Genomic DNA, 21,038 nt, shown 5'->3' on the forward strand with positions numbered 1-21,038 from the left:
GGTTGGACACTGCCAATACTGGAGCCCTGAAGAGCTGCATGGCACTTTTAGGAAGCTTATCGTTGCTCTGCTGTGAATCCCGGAGTGAGGCAGAGACTGTCCAGAGACAAAAATGCCTTCTGGTGCTGCTACAGCAACATACATGCTGCTGAGATAAGCAGTCCTTGCTGTATGGCATGTCTATAGCACTGAAGAAATGTGGCTTTTTATTTTCTTTCTCTTGTGTAGGTCTGGTGCTGGAAATCCTCTCCTCTAGAGAAGATTTTTGAATTCCACTTAAACCTGCTTTATGCACTGGGCTGTCAGATGCCCTTCCCCACTGTGCATAGAGTGGCTGTTGAAATTATAACTGAGCTGAGAGATGTGAGCTGTCTGGAAAAGGGAAGGGCCTGAGAGCTCAGCTGGTTGGTATAACATCTGTGCTTATGAGGAAGCGTGTTCTCTCTTACTCTCCATTCTTAATAAATGCATCTGTGGAGGCTGTATTGTCTCCACTCCCTGTGTGTGCTCCCCTAGCTCGATGCCCTGTTGTGTGTGTGCTGCTTCGAGGCACCTGCTATGACCCCATGTCCGTGCAGTGGGTTGAAAGCGAGGTGATCTGTGGCTGAGAACGTGTGAACAGGGGAGGGAAAGGTGACATGGTAAACCAGTTCTCACCAGTGGTGAGTGCTGCAGGGCATGGGGAGCAAGGTCTGGGTGTGACAGGTAGCGTGGGCTGCCAGCAGCGATGCTGGTGGCACTGGGTCTGTGGGAGTCCCAAATTCTGTTGACTCTACCATTAGATGTAAGCATACATGTGTGGGAAGTGAACTTAACATTTTTGGCATGTGTTCTTTAGTTTTAGAATGCGGTTATTGATTTAGTGTCTCCCATAGATGTTGCTGGTGATGTTTACTACTGAAATCTGCACGACTGATCCTTGCAGCTGCTCCCAGATTGTGCAAATGGTTTTTGTAGAGGAAATTAATGAGCATGCTTTCATACTGAAATAAAAATAAATAAATAGAAGTCTTGCCTCTCTGTGTTTCTCAGATACATATCCCCTCTCGTTTCCCATGGGCTTGTTATGGATATGTGCTTCCAGGGACAATACTGCCAGCTGATACCATTCGTACATTTTCCAGAATTCATAACCCAGCGCCTTTGTGGCTGTGGCCGTGCACGTGCTGCTCTGAATACCCCTTCTCAGATGTCCCCTGCTCCTGGTGGCCCCGTGCCGCAGCCGGAGGCTGGGCACTGCCTGAATGAGCCTTGTGTTTCATGGGGCGGTTTCTAGGGCAAAGTCAAACATGACATTTCCGAAATGTAAGAGTCCAAACTTGCTTCAGCATGAAAAAATGGACCCTGTGAATGCTTTGTGTTGTTTCTTGCCTTATTCTCAATGATTTACAGCCTCTCCTAGTGGGGGAGGGGGAGGCTGAATGTGCTTTTATAACCCCAATTACACCTGCTGAACTGTTCCACGGGGAGGGGTCCCTGCTTTTTGGCTAGTAACCATGAGGAGAGCTGCCAAGCCCATTTCTCAGTCTGCTCCATGCTGCTCATCTCCAGGGTGCCTACAGGCGCAGCAGGAGCTGACAGTGACCCAGATGCACTGCTCCCAAAACACCGCTTGTTTCCAGTGCCTGCCGTCCTGGTGGATTTGACACATAGTTAAGCATGCATCTGTCATCAGATCAAAACGTGTGCCTGGTACTACATGGGCCGTTGTGTTCATGGGGTGACTGCTGCCACAGGCAGTAGCTGCTGGGATGGCCAGCAAGGCATGCAGCTTGCATGGTGCTGCCTGCACCAGGTTTGTTGTGCTACATGATGCTGGAGCTGGCACAGCCCAACCTCTCTGAGAGGGTAAGTGCTGTCATAGAAGCTTTGACATGTATTGCAAATAGCAGTGTTTTGCTTTGACAGCCATTCTTTGCCACAGCAATATTTTTTTTCTTCTTTTGACTGCTTAAACTTCCCATGGGGTTCACAGGCAAGCTTTTTGCTCCTGTGGGCTTCACTACCTATAACAATACAAAAAAAGGAACAGTGGGAGAGGCCTTTTTCCACTTGTGTGTTTGGCAGGCAATGAAGGGCAGTGTTCTTCCCCTTCTCATGTTTCAGGTTCCTTCGTATGTAAACAGACCTATTACAATTATATATGTATGTAAATATATGTTTATATGCAGAAATAATCACTGTATATATTTCTAAAGTCATCATATAATCATGTGTATATACCTGTATCTGATTTTCATGACTGGAACAGAAAGCTAATCCTCTCTCCCCTTGTCCGAGACGTAGATTCAGTCTTTATTCACTTATGTGTATCCTGAGCTGTGCAGCCTCATTCAGCATGGTGAAACAGATATCCATTGACACAGCTCCACCTGCAGATCTCTCCATTGTCTCATCTGTCACCATGGGTGGCACCCAGGGTCCTTCAATGAGGCCGAAATCTGTGTGCATCCACCTCAGAGTTCCCCTCATCTGCAGTCAGAGCTCGGCAGATTCTTCATGTGTGATGTCTTTTCGCACACACTGCTCTCCATACCACACTGCTGAAATTCACATCCAAGTATTCCTTTGATGTCTTGATTTACTGCAGCATCATTTTTTCTGTCCCCCTACAAATTACATTTCTATCTGCCTAAAATATCTTTGCAAAACTCCAGATCCCTCCTTTCTTAATAGTATTGCCTTCCCCGTGTGTCCCTCTGCTGACTTCTTTATTTGCACAGGCTCCCTGTCTTCAGCACCAAAGCATTCCACTCCATCATCCTCCATCTGTCTCCTCCAGCCAACCCTAATGCTAGTCTCTCCAGTACATCCCAGTTCTTTCCAAATGGCAGTTGTGGGTTTTCTGCAGCTCTCATCTGCCCCATTATATAACTGGCAAGATTATTTTATTGTTGTCCTCCAGGTCTCTCCTTCACAGCACTCTTCTCCTGGGAAAGCCTCCAAAGCCCCTGGGGCTGCCAGCATGCTGGGGCTGGCTGGCTCTCTGGCTTGCCCTTCTCTGTGTTGCATGCTGGGGTTTGTATCCACCAGTTTTTTTGCTTGTTTTGAGGCAATGCAGAGTTCCCAGCTCAGGTGATTTGTCTTCATATTGAGTGCAACCTTTCTCTTGCACAAAAGGCAAGGTGAGGAGTTTTAGGCCTTACTGAGATTCAGGCCATAGCCAACACCCCCTACCACTGCCAGCTTGTAAAAATAGGCCAGGCGTGCAGCGATGGTGGTGGTGTCACCATGGCAATGTGAGAAAGGCTGGGATCAGGCAGCAGATCTCTGTGGGCTGACTGGGGTGGCTGTGGCCTGCAGCAGGGTGGCACGCAGGGGTCTCACAGCCCTGTGCAGGGGGCTTAACAAAAAACACCAGTGCTGCTGACGCCGCTGTGAGCTGGGAAGGTGGTCACTCCAGCTCTTTTTGATGTTGTGACTGTGTTTTAAAAGGGAAAACTGATTTCTTTTCTGTATTCTGGGCGTTCAGGCATTATGCTGATACCGACAGAAGGTCTCTGAATATCAAGAAAGCAGAATATCCTCATTAAAGATCTGCTCTGAGAATGTGAGAGTAATATATTGCTGGTAGAGATGAGGCCGGCTTTGTGCAGCAATAAAACAAGAATATTAAACAGGAAGCCAATGACACTTCTGAAACATGCATGAGACAGTAATCCAGATGCTGTTCTGGGATACAGCACAGCCCTTAAGCCTTACATCTCTGCTCTTCTTTTATTATTTTTTCTGTACTGCATCGGCATTGTTGGGGGCAGGGTGGGGGGTGCAGCAAAGGGAATACAAGATTTTTTTTTGCCTGGTTTCCTGAGGAAGTGGGGGTGAGTCTGTTAACGGCACATCTGTGGGTCAGTCCTCATCTCTGTGGCCTGGTGGACTGCCTCTGTCTGGGGAGGGAGCTGCTGGTCCCTCAACTCCTGCCTGCTCATGCCAATGAGCACTGGGGCACAGAGCCTGCAGATGGCAACGTGGGGGAGTTCGCTTGTGCCGGAGGGACTGGTGGGATAAAGCTGGAGTTACTATTTTGTTGAGTGGGGAGCTGCTGGCTGGCCCAAGCAAGCCGGAAATCCAGGTTCATTAGTTCCCCCACACAGGCTTTTGGATAATCTTTAAAGACAAGAGACTGGAGGGGAGTTATAAAGAGCGTGACATTTTAAATCCATAGGACATTTCAGCAAAATAAATGCTTTTGTGTGGCTTTTGTATTGCAAAGAGGTTTATATTACTATAGCACGATCCTGGAATTACAAGAGCCCTTCATTTATTCTGGTTCATGCTGGGACACTTGCTTTCGAAGGAGGGACCTGATGGATTTGAGGACAGCGTGAAGGAATAAAGACTTGATCTGCACTCCAGGCTGGAGTATTATGTCACTGCAAAATCTTTTCATTTGTACTTCTGCTGTGTTGTCCTGAGGATTTAATTTCCTGTTATTCATTATGTGGGAGTCTTTTTTGGAAGCTGCTAGAGAGCAGGGTTTTTGTTTGGAAAGTAAACTGTCAAAATAAAGTGATTTTTCTGGGGGGTTGTTTTTCCCCTTCCTGGATCCAGAATTCACCAACATGAAATCTCATCATGAAAATAAGTAAATAACTGAATCTGTGAGAGACAGGACTCTTCTTTTACTTCCTCCCCCTAACGGTCAGCCTATCAGCTACTTTACATAGGTTTTCACAGTACCAATTTTGTAATTGGTACTCTGAAAACCTCTTTCTCTCTCCCTGCTTCATGTCGCATGACAAAGGAGGACCTTGTTTATTTGCTTTATGCAACTTGTGTCATTGCAAAAAATAAAGCAGAACATAACATTGCCTATTCTTCAAGTGACAGTATTTTGAAACTTCCAGAAAGATGAAAACAGGCAAAAATGCTCTCCAGAGCAATCCTTTAAAGACCAGTGCACTGAGTCTGTAGATGGGCTATTATTGCTGGGCTTCCTTTTGGGGAGGGAGGTGGGCAGAAAGGATGTTTTCTTCTTAGGTTTGCTCTGCTCATCTGATCTTGGACTTGATAAGCTCCACAATTTTAAAACCACAACCTCCTCTTTTCCCCATCCTTGCATCTTAGAAGATAAATGTGAGCAGGGTGAAAAAGGAAGCAGTTTGTTTTCAACTTGTAGTTCATAATCAGTATATGGTGAAGTGTCTTCATTGTCCTTTAATCACATTGCTGTATTCTTTTCTTGCATTGTTTACTTTTTGCTGTGCTTTTTTTTTTTTTTATAAAGAAATAGATATACAAATAGCTGTCTCTTTCAAAAATTCAACACCTTCATGTTTCCATTTGCATCAGGCAATGGGACTGCACGTGGGTGGTGGGGTTCCTGCATGGGTGCTTTGGCTCCGCCAGCCTCAGCCCGCCTGCCTGAGGGTTCCCTGTGGGCTGTATCCTTCCTTTGTGTCATTCTGGGACAATGTCTGAATTACAGTAGTTAGGAAAGCCAAATGTGCAAGCTATCTTTTTTTTTATTCCACACTCAAGAACATAGCACAGGAAGCCACTATAATCTGTGCACATGAACGGGGCCCGGCGCTGCCTTGTGTTCAGTCTCCAGCTGTTCACTGGCTTGCTCCATGCTGCTCACACACCACTAAACTTCTTTGCTTTTCTTTTTGCACAAGAATGAGACCTGCCACGTGCTGGCCTGGAGATGGGTCAGTCCTGTGAGGAAATGTCAGGTAGCTTGTTTTGGAGGGACTAATCCGTTACGACATTACTCATCTACAACTAAATCCATGGACTTGGCTGAGCTACAAGAAGTTCTTTGTTATACAGAGGTCCCCTTTCATCCCCAGTTTGTCCTAAGCATATAGGATAGATGCTCAGTTTTTTAAAGATGTAAAGCCTTTGAAGTAAATTGGTCATGATTTGAAACTGTCTCTGGGTATTGCAACATCAGCATATTTATCCCACACAAAGCATATATATGTATGCTCATTTTTGTAATACATCATAGATATGTCTTTGATTTGAACTTCATACTCTAACTAAAGAGAAATGCATATTGCTTAAATAAGATTCTCAGTTATGGGGCAGGTAAAAACAGTCTTTTTTATCTAAAAAACTACTCTTGCACTGTGTTGATTTACACTTCTAAATTGTTTTTAGTTCTACAAGGGTTTCATAAATACACTGTTTAGTGAGGTTGTTCTAGAGGTACTTCAGGGCCCTTCTTGTTCCTTTGGAAGAAAAACATTCTCTTCTTAATTGGAGACAAACTGCAGGATCAACTATTAAAATCTCCAAACGCTTGTGTTACGCTGCGTGTTGCTTTTCTTGCTGTTCTTTTTCCTTTGTTCCTGGTCCTAAAAGCAGTGCCCTGGTGTCAGTGGGTGCGAGGCTGGGGTGCAGGGAGGGATGTGCTGCCCTGCCAGCCTAGTGCCCTCCAGCTGCATTCTTGAGGGCCAGCTAAGAGGGCCAGAGAGTGCCGTCTGTTCTTAGCACTATGGGCTCCATTCATTTCTTTTTGAAAGAAAAAAAATCGTTTGGTGCATAGCACTTCTCATTTTTCTGTAAAGAGAAATGTGAACACTCTTCCTGCAGTTAATGAAGTCATTTTTCTACTGTTTTGAGAACTGAAGTTTGTTGCTGCAGTTGCATGCCCTTCATATGTGAATGGCAGCCTCATTATCTGCTTGCTGTGAAGCTGCCTAGGAGTTCTGCGTGGGTCACCCCTTCCTAATGGCTGAAGATGCCTGAGACAGTCTGACCAGTCCAGAGGTGTGGGTGAGGTACGCAGTGTGTGGATCAGCTTCCAGCTTAAGAATGCAGCTAAAATATATGCTTGTTTCTGTCTTGATCAGCATGGATTTGCCATCGAGTTACGGGATCTTCTTAAACCAATTTCAAAGGGCAGGATTCAGGAGCAGTCCATCCTGCCTTTCTACCATCAGTACCCTTTCTTTTTTTCTCAGTCAGGAGTTCTCCGCTACTTGCTCATGATAACTTCTAGCTGCCATATGATGTGTTTCTTAATGTGTTTGCATATTCTCATTTATCGCATCTACCCTCAATGCTTCTCTGTAAATGACTTCACGCTCTACCTGCATTAATACTTGCCGTGCTCTAGTGCTCATTTAGTTGCTTTATATCCCCTTATGGTTTTGGCCTTCTCTCTGGACTCACAAGTTTTGTGTTACAAAGCAAGTGGGTGCCTGGAAAAGCAGCTGAGTGCAAGAAAGATTTGGTTTAGTTTATTGTGCTAGAAAGTTGAGAGAGCGGTACTATTACCATCAATATTGACCTGGCAGTATTAACCATCAGTAAGGGACTGAAGCTCTCTCTGGTGTTGAAACCAGGAAAGAAGGAAACCAAACAGTGGCTTGGCAGTAAAGTCATGTAGGATATAGGGGCTCACTGGCGGTCTCATAATTCTAAGTCAATAAATCTGGTATGCAATGAGATTTAACTTGAACAGAAAATAATCAGTTCGGCTTATGATCTTAACAGAGATTTTTGTTTATTTGGTTGTGTTTGGTTGTTTTGTTGTTTGGTGTTGTTTTTTATTTTTTATAAAACTAGAAAAAGATAAAGCAAAGGGTCTGTAATCTCCTAAAGTTTTTTTTTTTTTTTTTTTTTTTTTTTTTCCCTTTCCTGCTTCTTAGGACTTGCTGGTACTGCAGAATTGACCTTACTTCTGTTTGGAGAGTCCTTCCTGCTCCAAATGGAAAGTTTGAAAGATCTGTTGTTCATACAGCTGCAAGTTTGATGGTAGGGACAACTGTTTTTGTTCTGGAAGTACACGTTTTCTTTGTGAAAAAGATCTGGTTATCCTTACTTATATCCTGCAACTGCACAAAGCTTTCCAGGTACCTGCATGAAGCTTTAGAATCCCAATGAGTTCTTATATGATGGACATAGGATGCCTGCCCAGCTGTATAGCCATCATCCTCTTTCAAATCTTGTCACTCTTGCATGGCAGGAGGAATCACCGGTTTCCTAATGTTCAGTCTCAGCAGTCTGGCAGTGCTGTTACGATTTCTTTTCCTCTGCTGAAGCCCAGCACTGTGCCTGTCCTGGCTGCTTCCTGCGGGAGCTCCCGCTCCCCCGAAGCCGGCTGGGCTTCTTTGCGTCACACACTGCTCTCTGAGACCCTCTCCGAGCAAGAAATAGGCTCAGGATAACAGTGAGGCTTCTGTCCCCGTGTAAGAACAAGCCTATAAGCTTCCTTTAAACTTTAAACGTTTCATTGTTGGAAAGCTTTCAGATGTTCACAGGATAAGGGGTCTTTATATATAGCTGGCATTGCGTGGTAAAAGATTGCTTTATGTAAACTAAGTTTAAGATAAGTTCATAAGTTCATAAGTTCATAAGGTTGGAAAGGACCTATAAGATCATCTAGTCCAACCATCCTCCTATCACTATCTCTACCCAACTACTAAATTAAGTCCTTTAGCACCTCATCTAAACGCTTCTTGAACAGCGCTAGGGATGGTGCCTCAACCACCTCCCTAGGCAGGCCATTCCAGTGCCTGACCACTCTTTCAGAAAAGAAATGCTTCCTGAGGTCTAATCTAAATCTTCCCTGGCGCAACTTGTGGCCATTCCCTCTTGTCCTGTCATTACTTATCAGGGAGAAGAGGCCTACCCCCTCCCCACCACAACCCCCCTTCAGGAAGTGGTAGAGTGCAATAAGGTCTCCTCTGAGCCTCCTCTTCTCCAGACTAAACAATCCCAGCTCCCTCAGCCGCTCCTCATAAGACTTGTGCTCCAGGCCCCTCACCAGTTTTGTTGCCCTTCTCTGAACACGCTCCAGGGCCTCAATGTCCTTCTTGTAGTGAGGGGCCCAAAACTGAACACAGTACTCGAGGTGCGGCCGTACCAGAGCTGAGTACAGGGGGATGATCACCTCCCTGCTCCTGCTGGCTACACTATTTCTAATACAGGCCAGGATGCTGTTGGCCTTCTTAGCCACCTGGGCACACTGCCGGCTCATGTTGAGCCGAGCATCAACCAACACCCCCAGGTCCTTTTCCTCTCTACATTCTTCAAGCCATTCTGCCCCAAGCCTATAGCATTGCATGGGGTTATTGTGGCCAAAGTGCAGGACCCGGCACTTGGTCTTATTGAACCTCATCCCATTTTGCTCAGCCCAGCTGTTCAGCCTATCCAAATCCCTCTGAAGGGCCTCCCTACCCTCAGGCAGATGTTCAGTTCCTTTATAAACACAGTGTGCAGGAGATATTTTTTTCTTCCTATGCTCAGCATTGCTTTCAGAAGGGTTTTTTAAATGGCTATTCATTTGTTTCTTTGTTTGTTTGTTTTTACTTAAGATACAAAAAATCTTAAGGGAGAAATATTGGGAAATGCAGCTCAGATAAAACCAAGCATTCATGATTCCATGCATTTGTTCTGATGTGCCAGCAACATCCTGCAGAGCTAAGTTCTCAACCTGGGACTCCAGGCTTTGTTACAATAGGGCCAAGAGAAACTCACTACTAACTGAATTGATTAATGACCCAAAACCTGCTTCATATGGTTTATGGCATAAAAAACAAACTATGTTAGTACAAATGAAAAAAGAAGAGCGTTGCTTGACACGGTAACCAACATTTTCTTTACAAAGTGGATCCAACCTGAAAGTCATCTTCTTACCAGTTGTTACCAAGTAAAATAGCCCAGGAATCAGAGATGTGTGGTTCTATCTGAGGTTTTGACAAGGCAGAAATCAAGGCATGTTACTAGTAAAAAAAAAACCAGCCAGATGCTTATTATTATATAGGTTCCATTTTGTCTCTGAGTATTACAAACTGAACTGCATTCTCTAGAATCCATTTGAAAAATACTGAAGACAATTCATGATTGCAGCCAGTTGCTTCCTCCAGCTGGGCCAAGCTTGCATGCAAGCTGTAACACCTCCAGTATGTACCAGACCAGAGTCCTCCATGTGACTGTGCACTAAATTGTGGCCTTATCTGTTTTATTTGACAGTGAATTATTTTTGCTTTAATGGAAGTCAGGTTTTCTGTGGGCTCTTGTCTAGAATTGTTTACCACAGACTTGATCCAAAGATCCTGGAAGTTGGTGGTTGTTAATAGAGTTTGGCATGTAACCGTAGATTAAAAAAAAAAAAAAAAGGTTACTGTGTCTACTGACAATGATTTCTCATTTGCCAGTAAGACTTAACTTTGATCTCAGTCTGAACTGACAAAAACATATCTGGAAACAGATGAGGATAAGCAGGGACTGGCTCTGAAGTAGGCAAGGTGAGGAAACCAAGCATGCTGGTGATGTGATTCTCCTTACCACAATGTATTTCACAAAAGGCTTTTCTCTGTAGAAAAAAAAAAAAAACAAAAACCAAAAAAAGATCTTTAATAGAAAACTGCATAAATGCACCACTAGCATGTGTGCAGCACTGAGGGAGGGGGGGGTATGGGTTGTTGTTTTTTTCAGTAAAAGATTCCAGTTTGTCGAAGCTGGTGCTGCTTACAGGAAATGGCTGTTCTTGGCAGGCAGTAAGCTTGATTATCTCCCAACACTGTTTTTGTGTTGGTTGGTTGTTATTGTTGTTGGTGTTGTTTTTAGATGCTTCAAATAAAGTCTCTTCTTTGAGATTCAGAGAAGTTTCTCATACTGATTGGTTTCTAAGTATTTTATGCCTTGACATTTAATAGGAAATACTTGGGCAGCTTTCGTTTGGACACCACTCCTGCCTTGGCAGTGACACGGGTATCATAGCTTGGGATGATCGTGTTGTAAGCATTTTGGAGCAAGCTGCAGCAACCTGAAGGAAGCTGAGCTTGCTTAAATCTAATACTATTCCATTGATTGTGCTTTAAATCAGCCTCATTTCAATTTTGCTTTTAGATGACAAGTAGAAGGGGAGTTCGGTGTGAGTTTTATCAGAAAAGGTTTTCATCCTCCACACTTTTCCTTCTCCTGCATCACTTTTTCTCCCTTCCCTACTCTTCCACTGGCTGTGGTAACAAATAAACTTAAACTTTTACCATATTCCATTCAGTTAATGCTGGCAGCCTTTTGAATATTAGGTTATTACTCTGTACCCTCTAGCCAACCCTTCATAGTAAAACAAATTGTTGCATTTTATGGTAAATATTGTAAATATTTTCTGTTAAAGGAACTACTTGCAAAAGTGTCCTTTTCCAGAAGATATGTACCTTTCACTGAATAGTCACACGGTTACTGCCAGGTTTTCATTTTTCCCAAGCAGAGGGGAGAAAAGGTATCTGCCATTAGTAATTCTGATCAGGCAAAGCTTTTGTTGCTTCTTCTATTTATTACACCAGTTCCAAAAAACAAAAACAGAACAGTGAAATTAGTGCATCTCAAAGCTTCTATTCATTTATTTGCACCTTCTATGCTGTATTCTTCAAAGCCAGTAAAGTCAGTCTCACTTTTCCGAGAAGCAATTGTCAAATTTGGGAGATAAATAATGTTATCCAAAATCCTCAAGAAAGAGAACTATTCCTTCTGTGTAGGTAGAAGGCAAATCATTTCTCCGATGGGAATTATTAAACCAGTCTCTTGGTACAGAAGGAAATAATGAGCTAATCTGAAGCTGAGGTGCTATTGGTCTGTTTTGAACACGGCTCGTCTCCTAAGTTTCCAACTTTTCTGCATGCAGATGCTGTCCAATTAGTTGGAAGGCAGAAGTAGTCTCTTGACTTGATTTTGCTTTCCAGGCCAAATGCCTGGAAGCTAGGGAGGGAAATGGATGGCACTGGAATAATAACCACCTTCCCCAAGACTGAGCAAAGCAGTTAAGACCCGTCTTTTTTTCAGTGTTTTCATGAATTCTGCCAAACTGTGCAATAGATGTTGGGAGAGGTGGAGGAGTTGTGTTTTTTCCTTTATACGTTGGTACATCCAGGCTATTTGGTTTTCATTTCTTTTTTTCAATCACTAAACTAAGAAAGCAAGTAAGCAAGAAGATGTTTTGTTATGCAGTTGTGTGATTAAAAATGTCTTTTCCTACAGTCTTGCACAAAAACCTCTTCTGAAGTTTTTACATTCTTTTATTCCTTTCTTTCCCCACCCTAACTCTCCATCCAAAATGATGTTTCAGCCTTATGAAATTGGAGGTCTGCTCTCTAACCAAGATTAGGAACAGCGTAGCCCAGTTGCCATGATTTAAAGAAGATTTTTTTGGTTGTTCCTGGAGAGTGACTTTATTTTCCTAGCTGCTTTTCATGCAAAAAGGACCAGTAAAAGTAACATGAGCTGAGAAGCCAAGCCCCTTCGTTTCCTGCAAAATGCTTACAGCATCCTTCAGGAAAGGCAGTGCCAAAGATCTGCTGCTGCTGCTGCAGCTGAGGCAGGTTTTCTCCATCAATAATGCAGGCCCCTAAGTCATCTGTGTATAGTTGTAAAGTTACTCATTCAGCATTAATTTCACAGATGCCTCTCTCGTGGAAAATTCAGCTCTGTACTTGGGAGGGAATGGGAGTGTATCTGAAAGCAGTTCAAGTTCAGTCTGACCTCACCAGTTTGGACACATTGAAATGTGCGTCCTTCTCCATTTGCTGCGCAGCTATCATTCTTAGAGCCGAATACCAGCAAAATCATAGCTCCTCCATCTTCTAGGGACTTGCAAAATAAATGTTTTAACATCATTGTCAGGCTGTGCTCCGTGAGCTGTTCTTTCAAAGATTTTGCCTCAAGGAAAAATAAGGAGTAGCTGTCATTTGAAATTTTCTCAGCATTGGCTAAATGATGGCATTTGTCACTTCTGCTCTCCTTGTTATTCAGACTGGCCCTCGCGTGTGTCAAACTGGATACTACATTTTGTTAGTTCTTCTCCCTCTTTGTTCTCCTGGAGAATGGGAGGCAATTAATATAGTCTAAAAATGTAATGTGGCACAACCCTCCCCCCCCCCCCCCTTTTTTTTTTCCTTTGTGTAGTATTCCAACACAAAGGCTGTCGAGAGCATTACGTGCATCACATTTTGAGAACTTGTTGGTAAGGCTAACTCACTAGGAGACCCCAGGTTGACCAATTCTTTGGGACTTGATCTAAAATAACTGGCACGTTTGCTTTACACTGCAGCTCGTTTCATGTTGTCGACCTTGTATCCTTGTTGTCTGAAGAGCTGTCATGGCAGTGACACGTGTCTGAACAGTCTGAAGGAATCCTGCAATTATTTTAATATTTTGCATAATACTGCTGGAATGTAATAATTAGTTGTGAGGGATCAAATCCAATTACCTCATTCCCTAAACCTGGAAAAATAGTGAAAGTTTGATGATAAAGGCTAGTAGTGTGAGAAAGAAGTGTAACAACTTTTGACATTCTAGACACTAATTTTCCCTTTCTCATTTTTTACAGGGCATGTTTTTGAGCCATTTTTGAGGAGATGCGGTGAATGTAAACTTGCACTCTTGGGGGGGAAAATCTGGTAAGTGGTGCAGTCTTGATCAGTTTTGACTTCCAATGATAATTTCAGGAAGATTGTGTTAGCTTTTATTTCAGTTTAATTTTTTATTTTTTTTGCTTGATGGGCAATGCAGCTCGCATTGGTTATATGTATTGTTCTTCCTCTGGTGTGGAGACGCACAGTATGAGAAATACTGACAGAAAACAGTGTGCTGGGCCTCAAGGCAAGGAATGCAGTTTCATTTGCTCCTGTGGCATCTGCTTATTGTGTTTGTAGCCGTTACATTCAGCTCAGGAGTGGCTGAAAACTAGTAGAGGAAACCCAAAGCCTAATTGAAAAACAAGGGAAACAAAAAGCATGCTAGAGGTAAGAAACATGAGGAGCAAAAATAATGCAGAGGGAGCAGTGGGGATGTCTAGTCACTGTGAAATCTTTCCATCTATTCCCATAGCCTCCATATGGAGCTAGGAGGATTTCTCATTACTGTGACACAAGGAGGTAGTCAATGCTCCTGTGTAATGCACCACATTTCCCATTCCTGCTTTCCATGCCTAGTGACAAGCTTTGCTGCTTCTCAGATTGTTCTGTGCACACTTCCAGAGACAATAGCTTTATATGGGCTGATGTAGGTCGCAGTGGGAGTATGGCATGTTGTGTGCAATGTAACTGTGATCCTGAGCTGTGCCACTGTGAGAGGAAGGAGGCATCAAAGAATAGAAGATAATTAGTGACATGCCCCAACTGGAGGGAAGTAATCCTGAGAAAATTCTTCATAGTTTTCTATTTTTCTCTCTAATAAAACCTAAAATATATATATATATATATATATATATAATCCCAGCAACAAGCAAAAAACAAAACAAAAAGAAACAAAAAACCCAGCAGATCCCCAGTGATTTGTAGACTTACCTTGCCTTTCCCTCTCAGACTCATTGTATGCGGCTACGGCTTGTACCTGTTGATCACTGGCACTTGGAAAAAAATTGCCAGCAGGAAGTTGTGCTCCTTTTTTCCCTTGGATAAGAAGAGTGTTGAGCTAGAATTTTTTCTTCAGCCCATGTGTGCAGATTGCAGATGAAAACCAGCTTATTCTCCATTGGCGGAGGACTTCACAGTAAGATAGCCTGCAGGGGTAGAAAACCTAAAATCAAAGACTGGCTCTGTGAGAACACTTGTTACTTTCTGCCATTAAAAAAAAAAAAAACCAACAAAAAAACCAGATGTTGTTCCATCATACAGAAGAATATGGATTAGCTAGCAGATGTTTAAATGCAGATCATTTAGCTTACTGCAGAATGTGTAGACTTAAAAGGTCTTTAAAAAAGTCTGACAAATACTTGAACAGTCCTGTACAGCTAAATCTGGGTAAAACCATGGTTTGTGTGACTTGTGACAAAGCTGTAGTGCTCTCAGGTCATGGAGCAGCGTCATAATGCAAAAATAGTGTTGCTGTGTAACTCAAAGGAAAACAAGGTTATTGGGCAGTAACAATAACCAATAACAAGGTTATTGGTGTTTAAATTTCCCTTCAAAGTTGCATCAGTGATCTAGGCCCAGTGGCTATTCTTAATGAAAGAAGGTAGTTCAAGAGCTGCAAGAGGAAAGAGATGAAAGAAATGTTTATCAGAATGAGGATAATTTTGGTTGGAAGAAACTGCTGTGTGCCATCTCACCCCCTTGAAACAGATGCTACTAGATCAGATTGGTCAAGGCCTTGATTTTCAAAATTCAAGTGAACTCCAAGGTTGGAGGACTTTCTGGGCACCTGTTCCAATGTTTGACAATCCTCAGAGTGAAAATGTGCTCCCTTGCTGCTTCTCATTGTTATCACTCACTGCTGATCAGTGTGCAGCTTGCATTTTCTCTCTGTGAGAGAGGAGTTTTGCTGAAGAACCTTCCAGCCCCAGATCAGGGAAGCTGCATCCTGTGACTCCAAAGAAATATGGTGTCACGTAGATGCAGCAGACTTGTTAGTGCAGGTTTGCAGTCTGGTTCATTGAGAATCTACTTGCACAAAGTTGTTCAACCTTTAGTTCTTGTTTAGACTTAGGAGCATGGCTGCTGACTTGTCTGAATCTCAGAACTAAGGAGAAAGTGATGTTCCTGAAACCTTCTTGTTTAGAGATAGAACCCAATAAAAAGGCACACTTCTCACTGCTGTTTTGTCTGCATTCTGCAATTTCTTTGAGTCACTTTGGAGCTCACTTTGTGGCATTCTATGCTCCAGGATTTTGCACAAGAATTTAATATTTTTTTCCTGGAGCCATTATAATACCTAAACAGACCCTGCAAATTTTTGCTTGTTTTCACAGCTGTTCCTTCCCCTCTGCCCACTTCAAATTGTTTGCAAAATCTCATTTTGAGGAAGAATAATCAGGAATCAGTTTCTGGTCTGTAATCTGAAACATCTCCCTCCCCACTGTAAGTCTGGCTATGGCAAGGAAGGAGTTTTGTCTGGTCTGTGCCCCTAAAACACTGAATCCAGGAAGGTCTGCACACTAAGAGAAAATCTTGAATTTATCCAGACATAGTAGCTGGGCACAGGGCATAGAGGTCACTTACTCATCTTAGATCAAAGTCCTAGAAAGGGTCATACAGCCTCCAGATCAAAACTTCATAATGGATTTAGGAGCTGATTAGAGAAGTACACTTGAATGCTTTGAGGGAAATCTTGATTAATTTAAAACTCACTCAGCTAAACTGATGATATCTTCCTGAGCAGTGTGAGCAGAAACCTCTTTTGATGAGATTTCTGAAAAGCAGCCTTGTGGATGTCAGAGCAAATGCTGCTTTGCACTTAGGTGTTTGACCCATGTGGTACGGAACATGGTATTTGGCAAGAACTCACTGAGCGGCCTTCTCCCTGTCATATAAAGCTCTGATACAACTGCAAGGAGTCCCAGGAAGTGTCAACGGTTTACGGGCAGGTTCGGCCCGGTTCCGTGACGATTGGTGCGGGGGATCCACGGACCCACGCCCCAGGAAAGGGGAAGGGGGAAAGGGAGAAGGGAAAAGGGAGATGGGCCTAGGAACAAAACAGCGGCAACGATCTGAGGAGGAAAGCTAATTTACTAAATAAGATATCAGAAAGCAAAATAACACAATATAATACAATATAATTGGAATTAAAGCTAATAAATCAAGTAAAATGAGCAAGAGAGAGTGTCCGATAAACCGAAGGCCTTACGCTAACGCTGAAGGCGGACGGCAGCGAGCACCCACTGCTGAGTCGATCCCCAAGGAAAGAGAGTGTCCCGTGACCGCAGACAGTTTTTATCTTTCCCTCTGAGCGTAAACACGTAAGAACGCAAAGCATCGCAAAGTCCTCTGGGGAATGGAGTTCTTCTTCTCTTCTGAGACAGGTATACCTGGAACTATCGATGATCCACGGAGCTGGAGCATTAACTCTTTAACTCTAAATGCACTACATGATGTTATGATGTGGAATACCAGTACCAAAAATCATAAAACCATGACAGGAAGCACAGCTGAGAAAACTTTGGAGTGATCTGTGTTTTAGTTTTTTCCCCCTCTTCTTAGCCAGTCTGAAAACTCTGCTCATTTGTAAGATTTTTTTTTTGCATGTCTTAGCATGGCTTATTCTGTACCACATAGTGTTATGTCCCTGGTCATCTACTTTCTGTGCTTGGTTATATCATTTTAAAATGTGGATTTTAGTTGCTAAAATCTCCTCCAGTGTTTTAGGGTTGTATTTATTTATTTATTTATTTAATTTATTGCCCATTAAGGTCAATCAGATTAGTCTTCTCTCTTAATGAGCAGATTGTGCTTGCTTTGATTTTTAGAAATTAAATGAATTCAAATTCTCAGTAACTTGACACCACAAGCTGATGCGTAGGAAGTTCTGCACAAACATGCATGGGAAGTTCTTCCCAGTGCAGTGACGGAGCAGTGGCACAGCTGCACAGAGAGTGCACAGGTGGAGTCTCCTTCTCTGGAGACGTTCCAGACCCGCCTGGACGCCTACCTGTGCAACCTGGGCTAGGGAGCTGCTGTGGCGGGGGGCTGGATTCTATGATCTCTGGAGGTCCCTTCCAACCCCTGCAATTCTGTGATACTGTTTGATTACCTTTAGAGAAGAAATACTGTGATCATCTGTAGGTTCCTGTGCGTCTGATCACCGTGGCACAATTATTGACATCCGTGACGTCTACCAAAAAGAGCTATAGAATTTCTCATGGTGATTTTCTTGTCAGGTTTCTGACATTGAAGTATTATAGATTGACTTATGCATTATTTACAAAGAGGTTGGAATATACACTCTTAGTGCAAAAACAACCTGCCATAACTTGTGCTTTATTACCTATAATCTGCCACAGTCGCAAGAGACTTTGCCAGAATCATTAGTTGTTCTTTGTAATTATGGATGACCTGGCATGCTTTGATCCTCTTTCTAGTAGCTTTTAGTTTTCTAGAGTCATTAATTTGGGCACTGATGCACCTCTTGATGTGCTTCTGTTGTGGAACTTCATTGTCTCTTCCTGTAGGCTGAGGATTATCATGCATCTTTAGGAAGGAAAGTGTGTGGAAAATCTTGAGCATTTAAATTATTTTGGGTTTTACTAGGATTTGCAATGCTGTGCTTGTAGTGCCTTCAATTTTAGCCTGTTTCTTCTCTTCCAGTCTACTCCATCTGAAAGATGTGCATGTTGGTGCCGTGTGTGGTAAATGTTAAAGCTGGTCCATAAGTTGTGTAAGGAATGCAGCTTGTTCCCTGCCCAGCACTGTACTTCTCCAGACCAAACAGGGTTGAATTCAGCCTGCTATCTTAATATATGGGAAGTTTTATCACATTTGCGTGCAAGATAACTTCAATAAGGGAAGCTGCAGCTCAGCCTTTGGCAGCAGAGAACTTTGTGTCTCAGCTTCTCTCATGTATTCTCCTGTTTTCCTAAGTCTCACTGTCGAGTGTCATGCAATCACAGAGTCATTAAGATTGGAAAAGACCTTTAAGATCATCTAGTCCAACTGTCAAGTCAACCCCACCAGCCCGCTAACCATATCCCTCAGTGCCACATCTCCACACTTCTTGAACACCTCCTGGGTCAGTGACTCCACCACCTCTGTGGGCAGCCTGTGCCACTGCCTCACCACTCTTTCTGAGAAGAAATTGTTCCAAATACTCAACGTGAACCACCCCTGGTGTAACTTGAGGCCATTCGCTTGCATCCTGACAATTTAGCTGTTGAGTTTTGTTTTGGGCTGAAGTTGAGACAGTCCAAATAAGATTGATCTGTGTGCCACTTGTGTGGAGGATCATTCTGCCTTATCCACTGGAGAAGAGATAAGAAAGCACTGGTAGGACAGCAATTGGAGTAGAGTGCTACGTGCTGCTGCGCTTCCTGGCTTACTGAGCTGGCTCAGTGACAGAGATCTTTGAATCATAATGTTACAGTATCTTGAAGATGCACGATGGAATTTTGGATGTGATAAACTGTTTGTTGTGTTTGCTTTTTTAGAATTCAAGATAACAAACTCTCCAAACGCTCTGCTGAAAGAAGAGCATTAAATTTACAAGTTCAGATGTTTGCTTTAGGGAATGTTGCATCAACTTTGCTCTTTTCTGTGCGTGCTTCAGGGTATTTTTGTCACTGTTTACTTGATACAAAAACTCCTGTTCCATCACATTGGCCTGCTCTTATACCTTCTGTTTCCCTTCCTCCCCTCTGGAAAACCATATAAAAAATGTTTGTGTAATGCACTGTAGGGGTCACTGCCATCCAACATGTCACTGGTTGGATTCTATCAGATTCAGATACAGGGCAGACTTGCACTTGTTCTCATATCCAGCTCTGATCGCTTCATTATTGAAGTGTAGCTGCAGCTTGTAGCAGGCTGGTCACACCGACCTGGTAGCAGGATTGTAGAGCTTGTCTCCAGGGAATGCAGTTGCTAGGAAGTGTCACCTCTCCAGTGAGCCCTTGCAGATGGAGGTTTATTTCTTCAAGGGTCGCTAATTCATTAGTTGGTTGTTTTTTTCAGAGGTTGGTAGTTTGCTCATGTTTAGGAGGTTTATGCAGAGATCAAAATACAAAGATTTTGCCTTGCCAGCATACAACCTTTTGCTCCAAATCACAAAACCTCTCAAGCTGTTCAAGGGCTGACCAGAGGCTTTTAGAATGGACAAATCACTGCAATTTCCCATGCCTTGTTTCAGATCTAGCTCGAAAATCTGGGCTGAAGTCATGCCAAAAATCCAAAATGGCAACAAGGAAAGGAAAAAAATCTCAGAGCAAACATCCAGTGTGGAGAGGATTGCCAAAGCTGGAAGCTATTTGTGCCAAGTTTTTAATCAGGCGGCAACGGGGTCTTAGTAGGTAACGTCACCACCACGCTGCGATCTGCAGGAGAGGCAGGGAGTAGGACCTGCATGCTGTGCTGCTGTGCATGGACTGGGCACAGGACTACAGGGACCAGAGAGTGTGATTTCTGGGCAGCAGATAAGGCAGTGGCTGTGAGACTGCATGTTGCAATACTAAATATATCTACAGATAGAGCCTAAGTTGTGCGGATAGGATTAAAGTTCCCCTTTCTGACACGAGTGTGCTGTTCTGCAATACAGCTAATGAGCCGACTTATTTTTAGGGTTTATTTTCTGAAATCTAGGAGGAGGAGGGCAGTTAATGTGATTGTCTCGACGTTAATTCTGCCTCATCAATACTTCATGGATTTAATAGATTTTAGAGCTAAAATCACTTGGGAGATTGTTTTATCAGCCAAGCGTATCAGCGGCTGCTAAAGCTAAATGGAGGACAGAAAACATCAGGGTGTAATGTAGGATGCTGAAGTATCCAGAAGGTTTAATTACTATGGGGTTTGTTTCTGCATGTGTTTTGTGAAACTTCATGTTGGGCACTAAATACTTAGCATAGAGACAATATACCTCTTTAGTAAGAGGTCCCAAGACACGAGTGTCTGTTTCCACCTCACAGCACAAGGATGCTGCTGCAGTTCTTCCTCTCCCTCTTGTTTAAATGCTCGTGTGGCATGGACACAGTGAAGCTGCACATGAAAGAGCATGAAGAAGAGCCGAGACCTCACTGTAGATTACCAAAGCTGAGTATTTTTGCACATTTGAGTTATTTATATTAATCAGTTTGCTAAGCTCAAAGATAAAAGAAAGCCTGGGAAGCAATCCAGGTGCTCCGAGGTGGGGAGACTCCTGTTCTATGTGTCACGCTCCAGCAGATGCGCAGAAGGTTCTGTCAGAGAGCTCTGAGTCATCCTGCAGCATCCCTGCTGCCAGCAGTGAGCAGCACAGAGAGCTCCGGGACTCCAGGAAAGCCAGTTCTTTCCAAGGAACGTTATCAGGGAAACCACTGGTTAGAAAATACCTATTTTTAGACAGTATCCATGAGCTGAAATTCATAACAAATTTGTGCTTATGCTGTATCAAACCTTGCAGCTAGCAGAGGTTTCTGCCACCTTCTAATAAAGGATGTTTTGTTCCTGTGACCTTTATACCTATACTGTGCCCTTGTACGGGGTTCTGTCTACTACAGCAAGTCATACTGCTCCTGTTGTTTTTAGGGAAGAGAAAATAATAGAAGATTCTACTGTGTAAATGTCATTCCTGCCTAGCCATTGAGTACTACGAGACAAGGAGAAGTCTGCTTTGAAATTTTCCCTCCAGCAAAAGCTTGTAAATCCTTGAAGACTGTATGCAGCCTCGATCATGTC

The 21,038-nt window shown here is 43.2% G+C and overlaps 1 protein-coding gene across 4 annotated transcripts in view; it reads left to right on the top strand.

Annotated features, from left to right (window-relative positions):
* FYN (FYN proto-oncogene, Src family tyrosine kinase) overlaps positions 1-21,038 on the top strand; it is a 128,453-nt gene that overhangs the window by 40,146 nt on the left and 67,269 nt on the right. For all 4 annotated transcript variants that reach the window (XM_065734917.1, XM_065734933.1, XM_065734954.1 and 1 more), the window contains exon 2: positions 13,289-13,358. The gene's annotated coding sequence lies outside the window, so the exon portion shown is untranslated. The remainder of the gene's footprint in view (positions 1-13,288; positions 13,359-21,038) is intronic.

This window comes from Cyrtonyx montezumae, unplaced genomic scaffold (genome assembly GCF_038088225.1).
Source record: "Cyrtonyx montezumae isolate F1298 unplaced genomic scaffold, pur_monq_1.0 scaffold_0, whole genome shotgun sequence".
NCBI lineage: Eukaryota > Metazoa > Chordata > Aves > Galliformes > Odontophoridae > Cyrtonyx > Cyrtonyx montezumae.